The sequence below is a fragment of the Capsicum annuum genome, unplaced genomic scaffold, assembly GCF_002878395.1.
Source record: "Capsicum annuum cultivar UCD-10X-F1 unplaced genomic scaffold, UCD10Xv1.1 ctg81560, whole genome shotgun sequence".
Lineage (NCBI taxonomy): Eukaryota > Viridiplantae > Streptophyta > Magnoliopsida > Solanales > Solanaceae > Capsicum > Capsicum annuum.
In genome coordinates, this window is record NW_025892289.1 from 59,408 (window position 1) to 76,650 (window position 17,243).

At 32.5% G+C, this 17,243-nt stretch overlaps 1 non-coding gene across 1 annotated transcript; it reads left to right on the forward strand.

Moving 5' to 3' along the window:
• The first annotated feature begins 3,916 nt into the window (after positions 1-3,916).
• Positions 3,917-3,996, forward strand: TRNAK-CUU. Its single transcript has one exon. It is a non-coding gene; the product is annotated as a tRNA-Lys (tRNA).
• The last annotated feature ends 13,247 nt before the right edge of the window (positions 3,997-17,243 follow it).

A 17,243-nucleotide genomic window follows, 5' to 3' on the forward strand; every position in this document is an offset into this window, starting at 1 on the left:
GAACGCTTCTGCTCTCCCGCGATTAATTATTTTACGCCCTAAATGTTGTTGCCAATTCTAAGGGTCTAGTTCAAAGATGTTTAGGGTATGTTTCCATATCTGCAGTCAAATTTCTGGGGATTGCTCGTGAGGGATGACATACTCGTTCAACCTTGCATAGTTCCTGTGCAAGTCTTACAGTTGCAACAGCCACGCATTTTGTACAGTTACATTACAACAAACTAGCATTTAGAATCACAGCAGCACTATTTTGTTGGTTGTATTCCTCCTTATTTAGGGGTGCGTATCGGGTGTATCGGACGGATAATTAGGCTTAATGGTTTGGCTTAACTGTATTGGTTTTAAAATATACTAATTCACTAACCAACCAATAAGATAACGGTTGATTCGGTAACGGTCCACTAACCAACCAAATAAGATAGCAGTTGATTTGGTAACGGACTGTAATGAATGAACAATTACACTAACCAACCAATAAGAAAACGGTTGATTCGGTAACGGATTGTAACGGATGAACAATTATCGAATCATTATCGGGTGGTGTATCGGACCTCCATGGTACCTCTGATGAACACACCTTACAAAATAGAGGACTTCTTAGTTGTTGGGTAAATTAATTAAGGGTGGCAAAAAAATTTTAAAACTAAAAAAGAGTGACACAAGTCTTAAATATAGAGTAGAAGTGACAATTTTAAGATTAGTATTAATGCCATTAATTTTAAAACTCTTAAGTTTAATATTTACACACAGATTCCTACACCATATTTACCCAAAGATTCCTAGACCATCACCATCACTTCTCCTCCACACCCTTTTTGTCGTCGCCGCCGCCACTTCTTCTTCCTCCACTATCACTACCATTGCCACCTCTTTCAGATTCACCATTATTTCTTCCCTCTACATAACTATCGCCTATTTTTCTTCTTTCTCCTCCACCATCGTCGTTATCAATATCTCAACAAATGTCCTTCTCATTCGGCGTCACCACCAACACCACCACCTCCCTTTTTATCATAAATATCGTTTTTTCGTGGGCTCCTCCTCTAACCACATCTTTTTTTCAGAAATTAAGTATCGAAGTTGCTGGAGCAACAGTCAAAGTTGCTGTAGCAACTTCGATAGTTGCTGTAACACAACTAATAGTAGTTGTTGTAGCAATTACCGTAACTATTGTAGAAACTCTGGTAGTTGCTGAATTTGTTGAATTATTTCTTCATTTATTTTTAAAAGAAATAAAAAAATTTCTTTTCAAACTACTCAATTTTTTTTTTTAAAAAATAGTCCATAAAGATTAAAAAAGGAAGAAAAATGAAATGAAAAGAGAAAAAAAAAAAAGAAGAGAAGATGGAAGAAGAGAAAAAACTAGAGAGAGAAAAAATTAGAAGAAGAAGGTCGGGAGAAAGAAAGAAAAAAAAGAAATATTGAAAGATAAGAAAAGGGGGAATTCGGAGGACTTTTGAAAAGTTTAAAAATTTTAAAAAGTTACATTTTATACCCCAATTTATTTAATCACTAATTAAAAAGAATTTGACTTAAGTTGATCAAAGTTGTTACCAATTTTAATTTTAAAACTTATTTGCCACCCCATACTTAATTTTCTCTTCTTAGTTTGTCTTACTGTATTAGAAGTGTTAAATACAGTGACAGAGGAAATAGTAGTACTAATAAATAATAATACTTGGTGCTTGCCTCTCAAAACCAACGCTCCCCCTTTATAATGCGTAGGAGACACACTAGTAGTTGAATTTACCCCCCTTTATAACTATGCCTAAGCGACACACTACTTGTTGAATTTATGTGGTTTACAGAAGCAGAATCGAGTATATCATCCCTCACGAGCTATTCCCCGAAATTTGACTGCAGAAATGAAAACTTACCCTAAACATCTTTTATCTTACCCGAAATATGTACACACTACATATTTTTAATTAATGCTAAGCAGCTAAAAATACAATCTTTGTTTTCATTTCCTTTTCCAAATCAGTGGAGAAATTTGAGAATTCAAAACAAAGAGTTGCTCTAGGCAGAATACTAAATTAGACTTTACACATTTACAGACTAGGGTTAGAAAGTATAATTAAGAAGGAAGAATATTTAGAGGGCTTTGGTTAGCTAATAATAATACATCACGGTAGATACTAGATGGGGCTTTAGGTTTAGGATTTATAAAAATATAATATGTATTTTATATATCTAGGGGTAAAAGTACAAGTATGATAGTTCTTAACGGGTTAATGGTTTATCCGATAAGAAAATTGATTAATGCATCCCCACACCAATAAACTGTTAAAGATAAAATTTAGCCCAACACCAATTATTTATTCGATAACCCAATATCAATTAGCCAATTTTATGATTGGCTCATCGGTTACAGTTTAATTTTAAACGGACCGATCCTTATTAGTCAGTTGTAGACAGGTTGATGAATGACTGGTCAAGTTGATCACGGGCATCCAAAATCAAGTTTGTATTTAATCTAGAGACTTTACTAAAACTATAAAATTAACTAAGTTACTAGAAGGTGAGTCAGTTTATTTTAAAATTTATAATCAATAAAAACTGAGAAAGAAAAGAAAAGAAAAGATTGTCAGAAATGAGATTCCTTAAAGTTATTTTGTGTTTTAGCTTAATTATTTTTATTGGTATACTCCATTGTTCACTTTTACTTTATTTATCTAAGTTTGAAATTTGCATGCTCTTTAAAATGTAGTGATCGATATGAGAATTTTATCATAGTATTTATATTAATTGATGTTTCTTAATATGCTAAAAGTGCTATAAAAATAAAAAAATATTTTTAGAATATGTTAAAAGTGATAAGTAAAAATGAAAATATATTCTAAGTATAGTGGTCGGAGGAAGTATTTTGAAGCGGAGGACAAATTCCTAAAGATGGAAACAAGACGAACAAAGTTTGGGCTATTGGGGGTTTGTAATTATTATTGTTGAATCTAATTTTACCAAAACAATCTTTGGACGCTTGGTTACAGTACACAGTTCATTCATCAACTCAACTCATCCAAAAATTGAATCAACCGGTACATAAATACCAATCCTTTTGGAATTAATTACACCTTTTCCTAATTATTTAATTATTTTTACTCTCTTTTCCTATTAATATATATAATATAGCCGACATATACATAACATTCTGTGTATATGTTAGAATTTTTGTAATATGTTTAGGGATTTGAAATTTTTTGTAATATTAAAAACATAAGTCGTGTATTTATGTAATTTTTAGTTTTTTCATTCTTGGTTGGAGACATTCAAGACCCTTTTTGGTTATGAGATTTTTCTTTTTTTTTTTTTTTTTTTTTTTAAAAAATTTTTTGTGTTGGATCATGCAAATTCTAAATACAACTTTAAATTTGAAAAATATCCAAAATTTTATTTTCACTTTTTTCACAAATCTACCTTATTTTAAAAATAAAAATAAAAATGGCTATTTAAATTATATTTCATGTTTTTTTAGGGAGAAGTACATTCAAACAAACAATTATTACTTGTAAATATTGTAATCAAACGTAACTTCATCTTCATCCAATTTAAAAATTTCAAATAAAGTGAATTGTACATGGGATCTAATCTATGACATCATGTGATTATATATTTTGAGATATAACTCTTTTAGAGAAGATTGCATTGTATGTTATAGGTAGGTTAGTTAAGTTGAACGATTTTACTAATTTTTAGAAATTAGAGATATAAATCATATTTAGAAGTATATTCAAATTCTGAATAGTCATATACGACTCCAATTTTAAAATCTTTATAATAATATTTGATTTTCAACGCTTGCTCATTAAACTCGTTTGGTTTTTGAATCTTACATCTTACTTACGTACAAGGCTAAGCCGTTAAATATTAACATTAGAAGTTAATCAAATTCTTGCCGCTGACGGACCAACAAGAAACCTATCTAGCTCAGTTGGTAGAGCACAAGGCTCTTAACCTTGTGGTCGTGGGTTTGAGCCCCACACCCCACGGTGGGCGTCTGTTTACTCAGTTTTATTCCCAATTAAGTAATTTCAACTTTATGAACGAATTTAGATGAAGAGAATATATTTCATCCATAAAAAATGATGTACAATAATCCTACCGGAAAAATGATGACAACCTTAATTAGTTCTTAATTTTAATTTTAATTTAAGTAAATATATAATATATTATTTATATCTTGATCTTTTTTATATGTGCACAACCCAATTTTCTTTATGAATTATTTAATGAAAGAATACCAATTTCTTAATAGATTAAACTACCTAATAATGACTATTTTCATAAAAAAAAATTGGTTGATATTTGTATGAAATATTTCATAATATTACATTTATCTGCCAAAAGGTGCATCGAAAAAGAGTGATAAACAAGATAAATTCTTCAAAATACCTAAAATAGAAATACGCGTATGATATTGTTTTTTTTTTTTTTAAATATTTAGTTCTTTGAAGATAAATCAACATGCTAAAGATAGTTTTAAAGTATTTTTTTTTATTTTGTCATTGAATAATTATTGTCGGAATTTGTACAAATAATATTATTGATAGTCATGTTAGTAAAAGTCATAAAATATAAGTACTTTAATAGATAAAGAAATTATAGGATATTTAACTTTTTTATTTATTAATTGAATTAATTAAACAATATGTAATTTATCAGAAACTGAATATTATAATGAAAACTTCTAAGAGAATTATCCGATTAGTCAAACGATTAAAAATATAAAGACAAACTCAATAAATAAAGTAGTTTATCATATAATTATGATATACCGAATGCAAAGGCCCAAGTGGCAAGAAAAAATTTATGAAAAAAATAATTTTATCAACTACATGTCATATTTTTAGCGGGACAAAAATAATTTTTTTCAACTACATGTCATAATTTTAGAGGAGAAAAATAATTTACCAACACATGTCTCAACTTTAGAGGATTTTAAGAATAGATAAGTATAATTTTATTTTATAAAAATCTCAATCATTTTCTTTATTATAAAATAGTCTTCACTAGGTAGCCTAATCTATTAAGAAATTAGTATTCTTCCATTATATTATTCACAAAGAAAATCGGGTTAGGCACATATAAAAAGGGTCAAAATATGAGTAATATATATATTCTCTTAAATTAAAAGTAAGAACTAGTTAAGATTGTCACATCATTTTTCTGGTGGGTTATTGTAAAACCTGGCCATAGTAACTTTTGTGATGGTCGGAGCAAAATAAAGTGACTTTTGTGTAATAAATTTAAAAAAAATAACTTTTATGTAATAGACACAAAGTTAAGTGACCACGGATAAAATTTACTCAATATAAAGAAGGGCGAAATGGTATCGTGGACCCTTGTACTTGTCTGAGTTTGTAAAATGAACGTTTCAACTTAGACTTTTGTAATCCGAACCCCTCAACTCGATAAAAATCATCCTTTTAAACCCTATTTTGGTGTGTATAACACAATTGCTTCCACGTCATTTTCAAGTGCTGCATTAAATTTTACGTCATTTTTAAAATGCCACATAAGAAATTAATTATTAAAAAATTAATTTAATAAACAACTTTTATAAATTGTATATTTTTTTAAATTTCATTCCAAATAGTTAAAATTCCTCTCCAATTAATTTAAATTTTCAACTCTAAATTTAAATACACAAACACAATAAGTTTTTTAATTTTTAATTTTGAATATCTTTGATAAATCACAAAAACTCATTTATTGCTCTTCAAATTTGAACTTCAAGCATTTTCAAGCTTATACATGGAGTTTATTAATTTTTTAATATCCACTATCACTCATTTTCGATTCAAATTCAAATTTTAATCCCAACAAAACATGAAAAAAATTGTATTGAGAAATTAATTTACAAAAAAAATAAAAAAATAAATCTCAAATGAAGGGAAAGAAAATTTGAATTCGCTCGTCACTTTTAAATGTCACATAAAAAATTACATATATAATAAATTTAATTAAATAAATAACTTTTACAAATTGTAGAAAAATTTCAAGAGTAAATTTCACCCATGATCACTTAATTTTGTGTCTCTTGCACAGAAGTCATTTTTCTTTCATTCATTTCATCCATGATCATTTAACTTTGCTCCGACCATCACAAAAGTTACTATGGTCGGATTTTGTAATAAAGCTACCAAAAAAATGACATGACAACCTTAATTAGTTCTTAATTTTAATTTAAGAGAATATAATACACTACCCATATCTTTGACCCATTTTATATGTACCCAACTCAATTATCCTAATGAATTATATAACAAGAAAAATATCAATTTCTTAATAGATTAGGCTACCTAATGATTCATAGAAAAAAAACTAACTGATATTTTTATGAAATTAAACTAAAATTTATAAAAATGAGAAAAAAATAGAACAACATAACAAGTCTGAAATAAAAATAAAATATTTCATAATTTATGTTCATGTGTGTCTATTACACAAAAGTCAATTTTTCATAACAAGTGTTCAATTTTACTGTGTCTGTCCAACTTTATTTATCTATGAATTTTGGCTTGAAAAAATCACATTTTAAATTTGTTTGGCAAGGATAAACTTTGTTATATGATCACAAAATAAAATATGATGCCTCCTTCCCCAACCAATCCTCACTCCCACCTCCGCCCTTTCTAGCTGGCCGATATATGCTTCTTCCCTAGGCCCTCAATTTCCTCCCCCTTTCTCTATTTAAAATAAAATTGTCGATAGCGTTTTGCTTATTTTTATGTATTTATTATATTAAAAATACTTTTTACTTTTATTTTTAATTTAATAAATAAATTTTTAAGTTTTTTTCATATTTTATTCTTAATAATCAAGATAATTATTTATTCTCTTAATTATTCCCTCAAACTTAAACTTATACATCAATTAATATGAATATTATGATAAAAATAATTTTATATTAATTATTAATTTTTTTAAGAGTGTAAACTTCAAATTGAAAATGTACTGTCCCTGTTCATTTTTATTTATTATTATTAAAAGCAATTTTTAAAATTTATTTATTTAATTAATGCGATTTATGAAATGTAATTTATAAACACAAATGAATGTAATTTATGAAATATTTTATTTTTATTTCAGACTTTTATGATGTTCTATTTTCTTCTCATTTTGATAAGTTTTAGTTTAATTTCATAAAAATATCAATCAATTTTTTTTCTATGAAGCACCAGGTAGCCTAATCTATTAAAAAATTGATTTTTTTTTTGTTATATAATTCATAAGGATAATTGAGTTGGGCACATAAATGGATCAAAGATATGGATAGTGTATTACATTCTCTTAAATTAAAATCAAGAACTAATTAAGGTTGCCACGTCATTTTTCCGGTGGAATTATTACAAAATCCGGCCATAGTGACTTTTATAATGGCTGGAGCAAAGTTAAATGACGATGGATGAAATGAATGAAAGAAAAATAACTTTTGTGTAATAGACACAAAATTAAGTGACCATGGGTGAAATTTACTCAAAATTTCAATAATCATGTTCTTGATGTTTGCTCACAAAAAAAAAAACATCAAATTCATTTCAAATAATTAAAATTTCTCTCCAATTAATTTAAATTTTTACCTATAAATTCACATACACAAACATAATGAATTTTCAAATTTAAATATCTTTAGCAAAATCCACAAAAATTTCAAATTAATTCTAAAAAAATGAAAAATTAAAATGGAAAAGTGAATTAAAAAAATTAAAAAGTTAAATGGTGGGGGCTGTATCGGGGTTGTCGGGTGGGGAAACGCCGCCGGGGGAGGGGGGAGCTATATGATGCTTTGGCGGGTGGACTTTAACGGTGGCAAATAGTAGTGAAGGAGGATGACTGGGGAATTTGGAGGGGGGGGGGGGGGGGTTATGGGGGTGGGGGGGGGGGTGGTGGGTGTGGGGGGGGGGGGGGGGGGGGGTGGGTGGCTTTTTTTTTCTTTTTTAATTATTTTAATATAAAAATAATTAAAAAAATGATCTTCATTCACACCCATGCTCGTGCAATCGCGCGTTTCGTCAAATTCAGTCGATTTTGTGCCACATAAACTTGGTCAACGATTAGAGGAGTTTAAAATATTATGTTTTGATGAATTTAAGGATTCAAATAACAAAAAATTAAATAGAGGTGTTCCACTTTAAAAATTCAAATAAATAGAAGGGTTCAAGCTATTTTGCTTAAAGAAAGTGTAAACCAATTTGTTAGGATTTGGTTACCTTTGGACTGTGGAGAATCTGTCCCAAATACGACTGTACTATCTTTAAAGTGAATTACCTTGGGGTTGCAAATAATAGAAGTGCTGCTACTTTCATCTTTATTTATCCATTATAAAAAATATTCTATAATATTTTATTTAATTTAAAAAATTAATGAATAATTTATTATTTTTATTTATTTTATTTTTATTATTAAAATATTATTTTTATTTGTTCATTATAATAAAAAAATTATTCAATAATATTTTATTTAGCTTAAAAAATCAATGAATGATTTATTATTTTTTTTTATAGAAAAATACTCAAAAAAATACCTGAACTTTGATCAGATTTGCAGTTGAGGATACTGAATTTTGTGGGGGTCCTATTACCCCCTAGACTTCTTTCTTTCGTATTTTAATGGTATATATCTGTCCACTTGGATAAATGTGTGTAATTCACGCGTATTGGGTGTGTGAGAGTATTAAAAAAATGTTAAAAATATTTTTTTTAGTCAAATAGCCCCTCAATTTTCTGATTTTAAAATTATTTATTTATTTTTTCATTCTTTCTCTTGTCTATTCTTTTTTTCTCTTTTCTCTTCTTTCTTTCTTCTCTTCAATTGTGCTCCAATGGTACTTCTTCCTTTCATCTTCAACACTCTCTATTCATTTCCATCAATTTGACCCAATTTAAAATTGAAAAAGAAAAATTCATCCCAAAATTTGAAAACTAATCATCTTTTACGTTTGGTTGGAAAAAAAATGTTTCTCTTCTCTCTTCTTTCTTTCTTATCTTCAATGGTGCTCCAATGGTGCTTCTTTCTTTCATCTTCAACACACCCAATTCATTTCCATCAATTTGACCCAATTTAAAATTGAAAAAGAAAAATTCATCGCAAAATTGAAAAACTAATCATTTTTTATGTTTGATCGAAAAAAAATCTTTCTCTTCTCTCTTCTCTCTTGTTTCTTTCTTCTCTTCAATGATGGTGCTTCTTTCTTTCATCTTCAACACACCCAATTCATTTCCATCAATTTAACCCAATTTCAAATTGAAAAAGAAAAATTCATCACAAAATTGAAAAACTAATCATCTTTTACGTTTGGGCAGAAATAAAATCAAATCTTTATTAAATTTGGGAGGAAATTAATTCCACCATTGCTGCCGGCAGCCACCATTGCCGTCGACATTTGGGCATAATTAAGAAACTTTGAAAAAGTATTTCATTCGATTTGAATAAAATTATTAAAGAAAGTTTTTGATTTGAATTTGAAAAAGATTTAATATGAACTAAATAAAAGTCAAATTTCAAGAATTAGAAATCAAGATTTTGGTGAAAAAATAATGAAAATTGATGAAAAGAATAAGAATGGAGAAGAAAGTAAATAATTTTTTTTTTTCTAAAAAACGTGTAAAAATGAGATTGACGCGTTTAGTACATGACCAAAACTGGATATAGCATTTTGAGGGGATTAAATCCACTTTTAAAAAAGTCTAAGTGGTTAATAAGACCCCCGCAAAGTTCAGTATGCTCAACTGCAAATTCGATCACAGTTCAGGTATTTTTCTGAATATTTTTTCTTTTTTTATCCATTTTCTTTTTACTATTTAATATATTTTATTATTTAATATATTTTTAAAATATTAAATTTATTATATTTAAAAGGTGATATAACATAATTATCCTATACTTATTGTTTCGTGTATGCATAATCAATAGTATTGAACAAGTAAAGATGAATGGAGAAGTAAAATCTCGTAGGTTTCCATACCTCGTCAACTACAAGGGGCTGTGGAGGATGAGTTCAAAATTTCAAAAGATCAGGTATATTATTGAATTCAGAACCCAAAGTTTCAAAAGAACAATAGGTGCCCGTCTCCTTTAATATTTCCTTTAATATAAAATTTTCAATTCCTTTTGTTTCCACATGGTTATTCCACTCCAACTTTAGCATATACAGTAGGTTGTGTGATGGTGTACAAAAAAACACAATAATAAAAAAAATCATGTTAAAAATAATAGAAATAAGAACAATAGCAATAACAATAAATAATATGATAATCTAAGCCAAAGATAATAAAAACAAGTAATACGGAAAAATAAAATAATAAATGAGTAATAATACTAATACTAATAGAAAAAACTAAACAAACTCTCAATTTTCTACTAATTTTCTATCTTAATCCTTATAGACATCTAAAATTTGTGGGACTTTTCATGAAGAATCCAAATTTCATTAGAGTTCTAAGAGGCCACTTTTCCCTAAATCCCACCTATTTAAAAGGTAGCATATTCCCTGAAACAAGGATCCTGAATATCCCATCCTATAAACTGATGGGTATTCGTAAAAAGATCGGGATCTTCAATATCCCATAAAATCATGGGATATTCATAAAGAGATCATTCTGTATTCGAGAAATATGCCACTTACGGCCCTCGAATTACAGAGAAATTCATATCAAATCCAAATATTCCTACGTTCGATAAATACGCTACTGACAACCCTCGAATTATGAAGAAAATCAAGAGAGAAAAGAGAGAAGAATCAAGGGAGGAACAGATTTGTACCCATATCGTCTATCAATAAAATTATTGTTTCTTCATATTTTTATATTTGTGGTTGAAAATTATTTTCATGAATTAAATTATATTGGAAACAAATTGACACGCCCAGTGGGATGATCTCTACCTCTCATCTCAACTTTTTAGACTTTCAAGATTAAGAACGCTGAATTGACTTCTAAGAAGATCAACTCTTAATCAACTGCTTCCAAGGCTGTTGATTCAAGGTTCTCTGCCAAAGTGGAAAGCATTCTTGGTGTTACTTTCAGAAGTTTAGGAGCTTTCACAAGGAGCAAGGCGGGATTGCTAGGACAACAAACAAATCCAGTGTTGTCCGTGCCAACTCCAGTTTTTGGATCTTCAACCCCAAAAGGAGTGAAGTTCAATACAAGTGCTTCGGAAAGAGGAAGCAGTTTTACGAAATCACTTAAGAAGACTCTAGCTCTACTTGAGCATTCCAGTTCCAAATACTCTGGTGCAAAGAGCGATGGTCGTTCAACAAATGCGTTATCTCCACTTACATCGCATAAGCTAAGCACTTCAAAGATTAACTTATTTGATAATCCGTGTTACTCTCCAACGTCTCTGGTGATCATGCAAGCAATGGTACCTGATGCCTCATCTATGAAGGAGAAACTTGCGAATCTGGAAAAGGCAATTAAAGGCCTGACCAACTATGTTCAGAATCAAGAGGCTAGGATTGATAAGATAGTAGATAGAGTAGAAGGACTAATAGATGGAAAATCTAGCCATGCACCAGGAAAAGCTCCAGAGGTTCACGAGATAGAAAATCCTATGAAACAAACACCACCAACTAAAGAGGTGCAAGTTTCTTCTGACGGAATGATCTCGATTGGGCAATTGAGGGAATTCATTGAAGGGACCCTCAGAGACAAGTATGATGTTGTCACCAAGTCTTCCTTTGCATATGCCAAGCCTTACATTGCGAGAATAGATAGCCTCAAAATGCCTGCCGGCTATCAACCCACTAAATTTCAACAATTTGAGGGCAAAGTTAACCCAAAACAACATGTCACACACTTTGTTGAGACATGTAACAATACTGAAACTTACGGTGACTACCTTGTCAAATAGTTCGTTCATTCCATAAAGGGAAATGCCTTTGATTAGTACACAGACCTTGAGCCTAATTCCATCGATAGCTGAGAGCAATTGAAGCACGAGTTCCTAAATCAATTTTATAGCTCAAGGCATACAATGAACATGATAGAGCTTACAAATACTCGACAAAAAAAGAATGAACCATACATTGACTTCATCAATCGATGGATAAATGCTAGCCTAAACTGCAAAGACAGGCTTAACCAAGCTTCTCCAATAGAGATGTGCGTCCAAGGAATGCACTGAGAGCTTCTTTACATCTTGCAAGGTATTAAGCCTAAATCCTTTGAGAGCTAGCTACTCGTGCTCATGATAAGGAGTTGAGCATGTCTTCTGCTGGAAAGGGAAGAGCACTTATCCCTGACCCTCGAAGGCAAAAGGATAAGCAGGAACCCAAAAGATGGGGCAAGTTTGTCCCCAAAAATGACAACAAGGAGTCCATGAATATTGATGTGTCTCCTATGAAGGTCACCACAAAGGTGAGCAAGAAGCAAAGTGTGAAGACGACTTTTAGATCACATCCAAATCAAAATTTTTTAAAGCAGATGCAAGAAAAGGAATATCCTTTCCTTGATTCTGATGTTGTCGAGATTTTTAATGAACTCCTTGAGCATAAGCTCATTGAACTCCCAGCGATGAAGTGTCCCAACGAAGTTGGGAGGAGCAATGACCCTAATTATTGCAAATATCATAGGCTCATAAGTCACCCTCTAGAAAAGTGCTTTGTCTTTAAAGATAAAGTCATGCAACTGGCAAAAGAGAAGAAGATCTTCTTCGATGATGAGACGACCAGTTCTCATCAAATCTCTGTCACATTTGGCTCACTTGATCCAGTCCAAATATATGTCGAAGAGCATAATGAGAAAATATTAAATCCTGACAGGTCTTTAGTTGACGAAGGTGATGATGAAGGTTGGACTCTGGTGACCAGGCGCAGACGCAGGAGGACAAGTCTGCGAAAAAAGTCAGCCGAGCACCAATAAGAAGGAGAATGGTGAGGAAACCAAGAAAACAAAAGCTGCTTGAACTTCCAAAAAGGACGACCGTTACAGAGCTTCACCCTCCAAAACTTTGGCGTCCGATGACTTTAAAGGAATTCTTATCGAGTTGGTTTTGTGTAAAGACAACACAAGTCAACCTTGAGGCATCTTATTTTAATACCACCAAAAATGGGGCAAAGTGTGAGAATCTTACCATGGAAGTTCTTTTATCTTCCGAAAAGCTTGCTGAAACTCTTGGCGAATAGGCACATATGTGTGATATGAAAATCACATTCACAAATAACTATCTTCTGCTTGGTGAGGCCCTACATAAATGTTCGTTATACATGGTGGGTCAAATTCTAGGAAAGAATATCAATAGAATCTTGATAGATGAGGGATTTGGAGTCAACATCCTGCCTATCCGCACGATAAAGGAACTTGACATCGCTAATAGCAAACTGGATGAAAGTCGTATAATGATCCAAGGCTTTAACCAAGGGGGATAGAGGTCGATGGGATGTATCAAGTTGGGGATTCATATGGATGATTTTCAATCAAACCCATTGATGCATGTGATCGATGCCAAAACTTCATAAAATATATTACTTGGTAGGCCTTGGGTGTACGGGATCAAAATTATCTCGTCCTCTTACTATCAATGGTTGAAGTACCTCGAAGGCGGAGTGGAAAGAAAGATAGTTGCTGATGACAAGACATTCACTGAAGTTGAGTCATATTTTGTCGATGCAAAATTCTACTTAAAGAAACATGTTGTGGATGAGAAAAGGGTTGAAGATGTCACTAAGACCAAGTGTGAATATATTGCATCTAAGAAGGTCGCGGTGACTGTCGAAAAAGTCATCACCAAGAAGCCTCTCTCTAATTCAAATAAAGAAAGTGTTGCTTCTACAAAAAAGAAGGCAACTCTCATTCTTCGCTATGCACTAAAGGTAAAGAAAAAGAAAGATCACCCATCGAATTTCCAAGATAATGTGCTAAAGGGGATAACATTACCTATCAGGAAGATTAATGTAATAAATCCATCCTCAAGACTTCTTGAAGAGTCTGTGGCTCAAAATCTGCCACAAGATATGACATTTCCTACGAAACGTATGAAAGAAGGCATTAATCCAAATACAGATAAGCTATTTGTAAAGGCTGGATACAATTCTAATAATCCATCAAGGTTGGGCAAACTTCCTTCAGAGGGTACAACCAGGCAGGAACGTGAAGGCCTAGGATACATATAGTCACCTCCAATTTGCATCTCCATAAGAAGGGCGGTCAGTAATTATATTACCATGGAAGAAGAATCCACTGCTGCTAATAAAAGAGCCTCTATATTTGACCGACTTGGAGGGTCAACTATAAGAACTTCGGTGTTTGAAAGGCTGGGACCTCTAAATAAGAGGAGAAGCAACAAGTGTAAGAGGAGTCGTCAAAGCATGATGATGCACTTTTTACTTAAAATACAAAAGGATTTTCAAAATTTGATTCCTTTTAGAATGAAGCGACAGACGAAACTGGTAGTTTCATGTAGCAACGTGTTAAAAGCAAAGGCTCATACTATGGTTTATACCATGGAATGTGAGGAGGATGAAGAAAGTGTTGGCTCCTCATATCAATTTACGGCCCAGAATAAAAATGAGGCCTCATCTCAAATGAAGGTTGATGAAGAGATGGAAGATACTTTATGGTGTCACCATATATCCATCAACGATGATAATCCTCAAGAGGAGGAAGATGCTGGAGATGCTCCATCTCAACTTGAAGAAGGAGCGAAGGCTACAATAGATCCCTTGAAAGAAGTTAATCTTAGAACCAATGAAGACCCAAAACCAACTTATCTGAGTGCTTTTATAGAGATGGAGAAAGAAATTACTTATATGGAAATACTCAAAGAATATATAAATGTCTTCACCTGGAGCTATAAGGAAATAACTGGATTAGATCCAAAAGTAGCGGTCCATCAGTTGGTAGTCAAGAATGGTGCCCGTCTTGTTAACCAAGCCCAAAGATGCTTTAGGCCGGAGTTGGTTCCTCTGATTGAAAATGAAGTTAACAAACTCATTGAAGCTAGATTTATTTGTGAAGCCAAATATCCCACGTGGATTTCAAGTATTATTCCAGTACGTAAGAAGAATTGCCAAATTTAAGTTTGTATCGACTTTCGGTATCTCAACAACGCCTGCCCTAAGGATGACTTTCCAATCCCCATACCAGAGTTGATGATTGATGCCACCACTGGTTATTAGACAATGTCCTTCATGGATGGTTCATCCAGCTATAATCAAATCCGTATGGCACTAAAGGATGAAGAACTCTCTGTATTTCGTATGCCCAAAGGTATTTATTGCTACAAGGTGATGCCTTTTGGTTTGAAGAACGCTTACGCCACTTATCAAAGGGCCATGCAGAACATCTTTGACAGCCTGCTCCATAAAAATATTGAATGCTATATGGATGTTCTAGTGGTGAAGTCAAGAAAGAGAGACGACCACTTAAAAGACCTAAGAATGGTATTAGAGTTACTTTGAAGATATCAACTTAGGATGAATCCATTGAAGTGTGCCTTTGGAGTTACTTTTGGAAAGTTTCTTGGCTTCATTGTGCGACACTGAGGAATTAAAATTGATCTAGCCAAGATCGATGTAATTTTGAAGATGTCCGAACCTTGAAATATTCATGAGTTAAAAAGCCTTCAAGAAAGGCTAGTATATTTAAGGAGGTTCATCTCAAACCTGGCCGAAAAATGTCAACCATTTAGTCATCTTATGAAGAAGGACACTCCCTTCGAATGGGACCAAGCTTGTAGTAATGCCTTTAAGAGTATCAAATCATACTTAATGAAGCCACTAGTTCTTGCAGCCCATACCTGGGAAACCATTGATACTCTACATCACGGCACAAGAGAGGTTAGTTGGAGGCAAAGAAAACTCTCTTTACTATTTGAGAGGAATGATGACGCCGAATGAGCTAAAGTATTCTCCAATTAAAAAGTTATGTTTGGCATCGGCCTTCTTAATTCAAAAGATGAAACACTACTTTCAAGCTCATGTTGTCCGTTTTTTGTCTAGGGCAAATCTCATCAAGTTTGTGATGTCAAAACCAGTCCTCAGTGACTTACTTGCAAAGTGGTACCTTCAATTCAATAGTTTGAGATTGTGTAGGTTCCCAAAAAAGCTGTAAAAGGACAAGCATTAGCTGACTTCTTGGAAGATCACCCAATACCTGATGACTGGAAGTTGAGCGATGAACTCTCTGATGAAGATGTAATGCCCGTGGAAGTTAGATCCCCATGGAAGATGTACTTTGATAGTGCTACACATTGAGATGGAGCTGGTGCTGGTGTAGTATTTGTTACTCCACAAGAAGAGGTCATCCCCTACTCTTTTACCTTGACGAATCATTGCTCCAATAATGTTGCTGAGTATCAAGTTCTCATACTCAGACTAGAGATGCCTGTCAACATGAAGCAACTACAATTATAAGTTTTTGGTGACTCCTAATTGGTGATAAAGCAACTGTTGGGAAGCTATGAAGTTCGAAATCCTGAGTTAACACCATATCATGATTATGCACAGAAGTTAATAGGATGGCTTGGAGAAGTAACCCTTCACCACATGCTAAGAAAAGAAAATAAGCAAGCTGATGCCCTAGCTGCTTAGGCTTCTACTCTAACTCTTCCGAATCAGACATGAGTTACTATTCACTAAGAATGGGTAGTACCACCATCAAATGAAGATGAAGACGTAAAAGGTAAGATTGAATACCTCATCGCCATGTCTAAAGCTGTAAAGGAGGGTTGGCAACAACCTAACATTGACTACTTGTGTTATGGGATACTTCTAGAAGATCCAAGGAGAAAGACTGACATTCATCATCGTGCACCTCGCTTCCTTTACTACAAAGACATACTGTACCAAATATCATTTGAAGGAGTACTCTTACGGTGTTTGGGAGAGGAAGAAGCAATTCAAGCTTTGCAACTAGTGCACCGGGAGTTTGTGGATCACATCAGTTTGGACTAAAGGTCCATTTTTACATTAAAAAGATGGGATATTGTTTGCCAATGATGGTGAAAGATTGCTTGGACTGTACTAGAAGATGCAAAGCTTGCCAATTCTATGCAAATTTCATACGTCAACCTCCAGAGGTACTACACACAACTGTAGCATTTTGGCCATTCAATGCTTGGGAAATGGATGTTGTTGGTCCAATACCAAAATCTTCTGGTGGACACTTATACATCTTGGCCACAACAGATTACTTCTCAAAATAGGCTGAAGTTGTTGCTCTCAAGGAAGTAAAGAAGGAAAATATTGCAAACTTCATCTGAGTGAACATCATCTACCGCTTTTGAATTCATCAGTACATAAT